Source organism: Ruditapes philippinarum, unplaced genomic scaffold (assembly GCF_026571515.1).
Source record: "Ruditapes philippinarum isolate M1 unplaced genomic scaffold, ASM2657151v2 ctg957_1_1_1_1, whole genome shotgun sequence".
In the NCBI taxonomy this organism is placed as follows: Eukaryota; Metazoa; Mollusca; class Bivalvia; order Venerida; family Veneridae; genus Ruditapes; species Ruditapes philippinarum.
The window spans coordinates 140,310-150,389 of NW_026861540.1; the positions used below are offsets into that span (position 1 = coordinate 140,310).

Consider the following 10,080-nt stretch of genomic DNA (forward strand, 5'->3'; position numbering starts at 1 on the left):
CACTATTTCTTTTTTTTTTGCCCAAAAACCAAAATGAGTTTTATATACCTCATTATGGCGAAATCTATTTGCATGAGAAACTCCGCCTTTGGGTCATCCGTTCATCAATCAACAAATATTTTTAAGTAGCAGTCCGAATTTAACGGTATAATTCCGAATTATATTACGATGTTTTCATACAAATTCAATCTTTTTATGAGATGATTACTTTTTTCGTAAACGACAGGGCTTATGCACCACGAAACCAAAATGTTCACAAAAATATCTTCCATTGTTGTGATCCACATTTTACCATATACACGAGCTAATTATACAAGTCTTCATTTACATGTTAAAATTCGTATACGAACTTTAATGTTACCATGGCGTTTTCCTTTTAAAATCATAACTTGTGAACAATTTTAATGAGGTTTACAACAATACTGTTAAAATGTTAACAAATCCACAAAATGCTTGGTTTGTAAGCCGACGGAAAATTATGTTTACATATTTTATTTAATGTTACTTTAAAAAAAATCTATTTTAACTTTTGTGACCATGTCCCATTGATCCCTACCTCAATCAAAAGGAAGAATACCATGCAAGTAATCTACCTTCCAAATATGAAATACATTCGTCAATAAATAAAGGCTGTAAAAGTGTAGAAATCTATTTTTAGAACTGGCGACTTTGATTCAACTGTACCCTTACTCCATCCAAAGGAGAAGACTTCAATTTTATGTTCCTACAAATATAAAAGTCATCTCTCAAATCACTCAAATCGGACTAAGAAAAGCATAAACACACGATTTTCAATTAATTTCAAAGTACATTTCTTAACTATCTTTGCATATATTTCTGTTTAAAGTCCCCCGCTCATTTATGTAAGATATTCAAATGTTATAATTTTAGGCTTTTTCACCTCAGTGGAGTCCCTTTAAAAATTTACAAACAATAACGGTATAGTTTGTAAATCATGATGCTATCCAAGACCGTTATACATTGAGATATAGTACAATTTGAAGTTATCATGTGTATTTAAAATATTTCGAACACGGACATCTGTGTTGTGTTTAATAGAAAAAAGGAAAATGGATTTATGTTGGATGATGGATATACAACATTAAATTTGTGATGTGTATATCAATATTATGGTTGAAAATGCTCGGGATATAAAAATACTGTATTTTTGACTTTGATTCTTGGTGTAATGAATTAATAGTTCAAAAACAAGCATTGGAGTACAGTACATAATTTTATATACAGGATTTTTTAAAACTTGTTTGTATTAGCAAGGAAGGGAGATAATCTTGATAATTAAGAGATTAAGAAGAATAACAGATGATTCCCCTTGTATAATGTTCACACAGTTATGGGATTTGAGCTTACGACCTTCCGCATGCGAAACAAGGACCTTAACCACTACTCTAACAGGCCATATATTATCTTTCAAATGTTTTTCCTGTTGGTGCGTTTTCGTATATGGCTTTATCCTGCCACCCCTGTGTACTAATAAATTAAGATTTCCCATTCTCGATCATATTTGAATCGATACCGTTATGCCGGATTCCGATGAATGCCGATAAAAGGTCATTGAATATTCAAATGTCTCCGGCCAATATTGCCCAACAATATTTCAATAATGAAAAGGTCAGAGTTGAGAAGCACGGCGGAATATGCCGAATTTTCCCGCTACACAGATTACAGACCACGTGATCATTTGAGCAAATAGGTCATTTTTGGTGGGAAACTCGCGCCGAGAAGACGTTCTTTGTGAATAGAGTAAGTGTGATGATATTTTACAACTTTTGTATTTGATCGTTTATATTGTTCTTGATGTATGCTATTTTTTTATGTACTCGCGCTTTATAAAATATCTTTAAATAAGTATGTTATCCTTGTAGTTAGTTAGTTATGAGTTGAGTTGAAGTTATTGTTGATGGTTCTTATAAAATGTGATTTGGCCAGACTCCGTGATGCGCCCCCGGTTTTGTTGATATACTCGCGATTTATAAAATATTTTTATGTAAGTTATCCCTGAACCCCCTATAGTAAGAAATGTGTAGAGTTGAAGTTATTGTTGATGGTTGTTGTAATAAAATGTGATTTGGCCAGACTACGTGATGCGCCCGCGGTTTTGTTGATATACTCGCGATTTATAAACAAATCTTTATGTAAGTTATTCCTGTACCCCCTGTAGTAAGTGATGTGTTGAGTTGAAGTTATTGTTGATGGTTGTTGTAATAAAATGTGATTTGGCCAGACTACGTGATGCGCCCGCAGTTTTGGTGATATACTCGCGAATTATAAAAAACTCTTTATGTAAGTTATCCCTGTACCCCCTGTAGTAAGTGATGTGTTGAGTTGAAGTTATTGTTGATGGTTGTTGTAATAAAATGTGATTTGGCCAGACTACGTGATGCGCCCGCGGTTTTGTTGATATACTTGCGATTTATAAAAAAAATTCATTATATAAGTTATCCCTGTACCCCCTGTAGTAAGTGATGTGTTGAGTTGAAGTTATTGTTGATGGTTGTTGTAATAAAATGTGATTTGGCCAGACTACGTGATGCGCCCGCGGTTTTGTTGATATACCCGCGATTTATAAAAAATCTTTATGTAAGTTATCCCTGTACCCCCTGTAGTAAGTGATGTGTTGAGTTGAAGTTATTGTTGATGGTTGTTGTAATAAAATATGATTTGGCCAGACTACGTGATGCGCCCGCGATTTTGTTGATTTACTCGCGATTTATGAAAAAATATGTAAGTTATCCCTGTACCCCCGTGTAGTAAGTGATGTGTTGAGTTAAAAATATTGTTGATTGTTGTTGTTATAAAATGTGGTTTGGCCAGACTGCGTGATGCGCCCGCGGCTTTGTTGATATACTCGCGATTCATAGAAAAAATATTTGTTAGTTATCCCTGTACCCCCTGTAGTAAGTGATGTGTTGAGTTGAAGTTATTGTTGATGGTTGTTGTTATAAAATGTAATTTGACCAAACTACGTGATGCGCCCGCGGTTTTGTTGATATACTTGCGATTTATAAAAAAAGTCTTTTTGTAAGTTATGCTTGTACCCCATGCAGTTAGTAATGTGTTGAGTTGAAGATATTGTTGATGGTTGTTGTTATAAAATGTGATTTGGTCAGACTACGTAATGCGTCCCCAGTTTTGTTGATATACTCGCGATTTATAAAAAATCTTTATGTAAGTTATCCCTGTACCCCCTGTAGTTGATTATGTGTTGAGTTGAAGTTATTGTTGATGGTGGTTGTTATAAAATGTGATTCTGGCCAGACTACGTGATGCGCCCGCGGTTTTGTTGATAAACTCGCGATTTATAAAAAAATCTTTATGTAAGTTATCCCTGTACCCCCTGTAGTAAGTGATGTGTTGAGTTGAAGTTATTGATGATGGTTGTTGTAATAAAAGTGATTTGCCCAGACTACGTGATGCGCCCGCTGTTTTGTTGATATACCCGCGATTTATAAAAAAATCTTTATGTAAGTTATCCCTGTACCCCAGTAGTAAGTGATGTGTTGAGTTGAAGTTATTGTTGATGGTTGTTGTTATAAAATGTGATTTGGCCAGACTACGTGATGCGCCCCCAGTTTTGTTGATATACTCGCGATTTATAAAAAAAAACTATATGTAAGTTATCCCTGTACCCCCAGTAGTAAGTGATGTGTTGAGTTGAAGTTATTGTTGATGGTTGTTGTTATAAAATGTGATTCTGGCCAGACTACGTGATGTGCCCGCGGTTTTTTATATACTCGTGATTTTGATTTGATTTTGAAATGCCTGTATTTGTTTGCACTAATACCTATATTTTTGTTTTACAGATCTATTTACCAGGTTCTTTAACTGTTTTTTCCCTGTTCTAATGTTTTGTGTTTTTTTTTGTGTTTTTTGAAACCCCCTGGAAAGAAGATGTTGGTGTTCTAGTTCTATATTGTGGCGGAGACGTGATGATGTGGATAGCTGCATGTGTATTATTGGTTGGAAACTGGCATGATGGAGCAATTAGGTATTTTACAATATTATACTTTAAGGATTTTTTGTATGTATAGTATCATCTATGTAAGGGATAAAAGAAATCAGCTAATTCAACAAACAGTTGATAAGAATTGTCTATTGGAGATAGTCTTTTAGCTAGCTAGACTGGAAGGTAAGTGGTTCTACTAGGCATGAACTTGCTCTACCCTGAAACTCATTTGACGGCCTTTATCTGCCATATAATAAAGAATGGGCCTTCATATAATATAAAACCAAAGAAACATTGATAATTACCTGCTTACTTGAAAAGCAATGTGTTAAGACATGATAAATATTAACATTATAAAATTAGAATGTTATTTTGTAAACCCTGGTGATATTTCAGACCATGGAGGAGTGATGAAGCGGAAGTGGATAAGACTATCAGTTCTTCGAGAGTCCCAGTGCCTATATACTCGCAAGAAGGATATGGTATGGAATAGCTTAGTACATCTATGTGCTGGCAGATTTGTACAACAATAAGTTGTTCCAGTGTGAAGAAAGATGCGTGTCATAAGGTAAACCTTGTTCTTTGATGCTATAGTAAATCATAATAAAGATAATGAATCATAATAAAATCAAAATACAAGTTTGGTTGAAATCCTGTGCAATTTGAGCCAAATGAATATAGAGGTGAGTATCCTGTCGGCCATTTTGGAGACTAGGGTTCCATTCCCTGTCTATGTTTACTTACAAAATACAATTTTATTATATTACTTATGAATAAAGTATACAGTTGATAGGAATTGTCTATTGGAGATAGTCTTTTAGCTAGCTAGACTGGAAGGTAAGTGGTTCTACTAGGCATGAACTTGCCCTACCCTGAAACTCATTTGACGGCCTTTATCTGCCATATAATAAAGAATGGGCCTTCATATAATATAAAACCAATGAAACATTGATAATTACCTGCTTACTTGAAAAGTAATTTGTAAAGACATGATAAATATTAACATTATAAGATTAGAATGTTATTTTGTAAACCCTGGTGATATTTCAGACCATGGAGGAGTGATGAAGCGGAAGTGGATAAGACTATCAGTTCTTCGAGAGTCCCAGTGCCTATATACTCGCAAGAAGGATATGGTATGGAATAGCTTAGTACATCTATGTGCTGGCAGATTTGTACAACAATAAGTTGTTCCAGTGTGAAGAAAGATGCGTGTCATAAGGTAAACCTTGTTCTTTGATGCTATAGTAAATCATAATAAAGATAATGAATCATAATAAAATCAAAATACAAGTTTGGTTGATATCCTGTGCAATTTGAGCCAAATGAATATAGAGGTGAGTATCCTGTCGGCCATTTTGGAGACTATAGGGTTCCATTCCCTGTCTTAGTATGTTTACAAAATACAATTTTATTATATTACTTATGAATAAAGTATACATTTGATAGGCATTGTCAGTTGTAGTTGTCTAACAGGATAACTTGACAGCTGTGTAATGCCAGATAAACAATATACCACCAAGTCAACAAATCAAATGGCCCCTCGCTAATTTGCATAAATTCCATTGTACAGTGTGATATACCGTTCTCTTGGATTTTATTGGTTAATTTATTTGCACTTATATAAAATCAAAACTGTCAAAATGATGGCATTAATCCATTTCCTTTTCTATCCACAAACTTTCTTTAACCCATACAGTACAGTTTCGTGATCAATATAAACACATTTTCTCGCCGTTGTGGGTAGCTTCATATATACACTCAGTTGATTTCCCTGAGCATGCCTTTCAACGCCGTCAAATTAAACACAAATTTGCATTTAATTATTCATATAAATGACACAGTAATAATGATATTGTAAACACAAAATATTGGCAAGGTATTTTCCATTTTCAGAAAATTGGGTTACTATAAAAAGATTTTTGGAGAAGACGTTCTTTGTGAATAGAGTAAGTGTGATGATATTTTACAACTTTTGTATTTGATCGTTTATATTGTTCTTGATGTATGCTATTTTTTATGTACTCGCGCTTTATAAAATATCTTTAAATACGTATGTTATCCCTGTAGTTAGTTATGAGTTGAGTTGAAGTTATTGTTAATGGTTCTTATAAAATGTGATTTGGCCACAACTACGTAATGCGCCCGCGGTTTTGTTGATATACTCTCGATTTATAAAATATTTTTATGTAAGTTATCCCTGAACCCCCTATAGTAAGAAATGTGAAGAGTTGAAGTTATTGTTGATGGTTGTTGTAATAAAATGTGATTTGGCCAGATTACGTGATGCGCCCGCGATTTTGTTGATTTACTCGCGATTTATAAAAAAAATATGTAAGTTATCCCTGTACCCCCTAAAGTAAATGATGTATTAAGCTAAAAATATTGTTGATTGTTGTTGTTATAAAATGTGATTTGGCCACACTGCGTGATGCGCCCGCGGTTTTGTTGATATACTCGCGATTTATAAAAAAAGTCTTTATGTAAGTTATGCTTGTACCCCCGGCAGTTAGTAATCTGTTGAGTTGAAGTTATAGTTGATGGTTGTTGTTATAAAATGTGATTTGGTCAGACTACGTGATGCGCCCCCAGTTTTGTTGATATACTCGCGATTTATAAAAAAACGTTATGTAAGTTATCGCTGTACCCCCCTGTAGTTGGTTATGTGTTGAGTTGAAGTTATTGTTGATGGTGGTTGTTATAAAATGTGATTCTGGCCAGACTACGTGATGCGTCCGCGGTTTTGTTGATATACTCGCGATTTATAAAAAAAATCTTTATGTAAGTTATCCCTGTACCCCCTGTAGTAAGTGATGTGTTGAGTTGAAGTTATTGTTGATGGTTGTTGTAATAAAATATGATTTGGCCAGATTACGTGATGCGCCCGCGATTTTGTTGATTTACTCGCGATTTATAAAAACATATGTAAGTTATCCCTGTACCCCCTGAAGTAAATGATGTGTTGAGTTAAAAATATTGTTGATTGTTGTTGTTATAAAATGTGATTTGGCCAGACTACGTGATGCGCCCGCGGTTTTGTTGATATACTCGCGATTTATAAAAAAATCTTTATGTAAGTTATCCCTGTACCCCCTGTAGTTGGTGATGTGTTGAATTGAAGTTATTGCTGATGGTTGTTGTTATAAAATGTGATTTGGCCAGACTACGTGATGCGCCCGCGGTTTTGTTGATATACTCGCAATTTATAAACAATCTTTATGAAAGTTATCCCTGTACCCCCTGTAGTTGGTTATGTGTTGAGTTGAAGTTATTGTTGATGGTGGTTGTTATAAAATGTGATTCTGGCCAGACTACCTCATGTGCCCGCGGTTTTTTATATACTCGTGATTTTGATTTGATTTTGAAATGCCTGTATTTGTTTGCACTAATACCTATATTTTTGTTTTACAGATCTATTTACCAGGTTCTTTAACTGTTTTTTCCCTGTTCTAATGTTTTGTGTTTTTTTGTGTTTTTGGAAACCCCCTGGAAAGAAGATGTTGGTGTTCTAGTTCTACATTGTGGCGGAGACGTGATGATGTGGATAGCTGCATGTGTATTATTGGTTGGAAACTGGCATGATGGAGCAAGAAGTTATTTTACAATATTATACTTTAAGGATTTTTGTATGTATAATATCATCTATGTAAGGGATAAAAGAAATCAGCTAATTCAACAAACAGTTGATAGGAATTGTCTAATGGAGATAGTCTTTTAGCTAGCTATACTGGAAGGTAAGTGGTTCTACTAGGCATGAACTTGCCCTAATGCCCGTAATAAAGATAACGAATCATAATAAAATCAAAATACAAGTTTGGTTGAAATCCTGTGCAATTGGAGCCAAATGAATATAAAGGTGAGTATCCTGTCGGCCATTTTGGAGACTACGGTTCCTTTCCCTGTCTTTGTTTACTTACAAAATACAATTTTATTATATTACTTATGAATAAAGTATACAGTTGATAGGAATTGTCTATTGGAGATAGTCTTTTAGCTAGCTAGACTGGAAGGTAAGTGGTTCTACTAGATATGAACTTGCCCTACCCTGAAACTCATTTGACGGCCTTTATCTGCCATATGATAAAGAATGGGCCTTAATATAATACAAAAACCAATGAAACATTGATAATTACCTGCTTACTTGAAAATTAATTTGTAAAGACATTCTAAATATTAACATTATAAGATTAGAATGTTATTTTGTAAACCCTGGTGATATTTCAGACCATGTAGGAGTGATGAAGCGGAAGTGGATAAGACTATCAGTTTCTTCGAGAGTCCCAGTGCCTATATACTCGCAAGAAGGATATGGTATGGAATAGCTTAGTACATTATGTGCTGGCAGATTTGTACAACAATAAGTTGTTCCAGTGTGAAGAAAGATGACTGTCATAAGGTAAATCTCGTTCTTTGATTGCTATTAGTAAATCATAATAAAGATACATGAAATCATAATAAAATCAAAATACAAGTTGGTTGAAATCCTGTGCAATTTGAGCAAATGAATATAGAGGTGAGTATCCTGTCAGCCATTTTTGGAGACTATATGGTTCCATTCCCTGTCTTAGTATGTTTACAAAATACAATTTTATTATATTACTTATGAATAAAGTATACATTTGATAGGCATTGTCAGTTGTAGTTGTCTAACAGGATAACTTGACAGCTGTGTAATGCCAGATAAACAATATACCACCAAGTCAAACAAATCTAATGGCCCCTCGCTAATTTGCATAAATTCCATTGTACAGTGTGATGTACCGTTTTCTTGGATTTTCTTGGTTAATTTATTTGACTTATATAAAATCAAAACTGTCAAAATGATGGCATTAATCCATTGCCTTTTCTATCCACAAACTTTCTATAATCCATACAGTACAGTTTCGTGATCAATATAAAAACATTTTCTCGCCGTTGTGGGTAGCTTCATATATACACTCAGTTGATTTCCCTGAGCATGCCTTTCAACGCCGTCAAATTAAACACAAATTTGCATTTAATTATTCATATAAATGACACAGGAAGAATGATATTGTAAACACAAAATATTGGCAAGGTATTTTCCATTTTCAGAAAATTGGGTTACTATAAAAATATTTTTGGAAAAAACTGTATTGTACGTATACGCCGCCGACCTCTAAATAATTTTCACATGGAAGTAAATATTTTTTCAGAAAATGGATTGTAGTGTAACAGTGGTGAAGTGTTTGTTGATCGAGACTATCAATTCTTCGAGAGTCCCAGTGCCTATATACTCGCAAGAAGGATATGGTATTGAATAGCTTGTTACATTTCCGTGCTGGTAGATTTGTACGTTTGGAAGTTGTTTCAGTGTGGATAGAGATGGACACGGTGCATTGTGCGGTAAACCTTGCTCTTTGATTTCATTGGTAAATCCCTATAAATATAATGAATTTATGATAATAATTCAGAAATTAGTATGCCCTTGTCTGTCCATTTTGGGGCATATTTTCTCTGCCAATAAAGGTGGAGAGTCGCCATATGACTTGAGAACCAACAAAACAAATATAGCTTGGTACATCTCTGTGCTGGTAGATTTGTACATTTGAAAGTTATTTCAGTGTGGAGAGAGATGGACACAGTCAGTATGCAATTTGATAGGAATGATCTACTTTAGCTAGTAGACTAGAATATCTGTGGTTCTACCCTTTTACCTTTTTACCTGCCCTTGTCTGTCCGTTTTGAGGCATATTTTTTTCTGCCAATAAAGGTGGAGAGTCGTCAAATGACTTAAGAACCAATAAACCAAATGTGATTTGTTTAGTTAAAAAGACTTTGTTCAACATATGGTATATGTTGAGAAATGAGATTGGAATGTTGTTTTGTTAACACCAGTGAACTTTCAGTTAATCTTAAGACCAAGGAGGCAAATTTGCAAGAATGACATGAAACATGGTGATGATGGATGGATGTGTGGATGGTCAAAGCCACTCAGTGACAGAGTATTGGAGTACTTGACATGCATTGTGAAAGTTGATCGAGACTATCAATTCTTCGAGAGTCCCAGTGCCTATATACTCGCAAGAAGGATATGGTATGGAATAGCTTGGTACACCTCTTTGCTGGTAGATTTGTACATTTGGAAGTTGTTTCAG

General features: G+C 34.5%; 1 long non-coding RNA gene across 1 annotated transcript; it reads left to right on the forward strand.

Annotated features, from left to right (window-relative positions):
• The first annotated feature begins 3,603 nt into the window (after positions 1-3,603).
• Positions 3,604-6,174, forward strand: LOC132716036 (uncharacterized). The gene is made up of 4 exons (XR_009623764.1): positions 3,604-4,006; positions 4,361-4,532; positions 5,015-5,186; positions 5,861-6,174. It is a non-coding gene; the product is annotated as an uncharacterized LOC132716036 (long non-coding RNA).
• Positions 6,175-10,080: the final 3,906 nt, after the last annotated feature.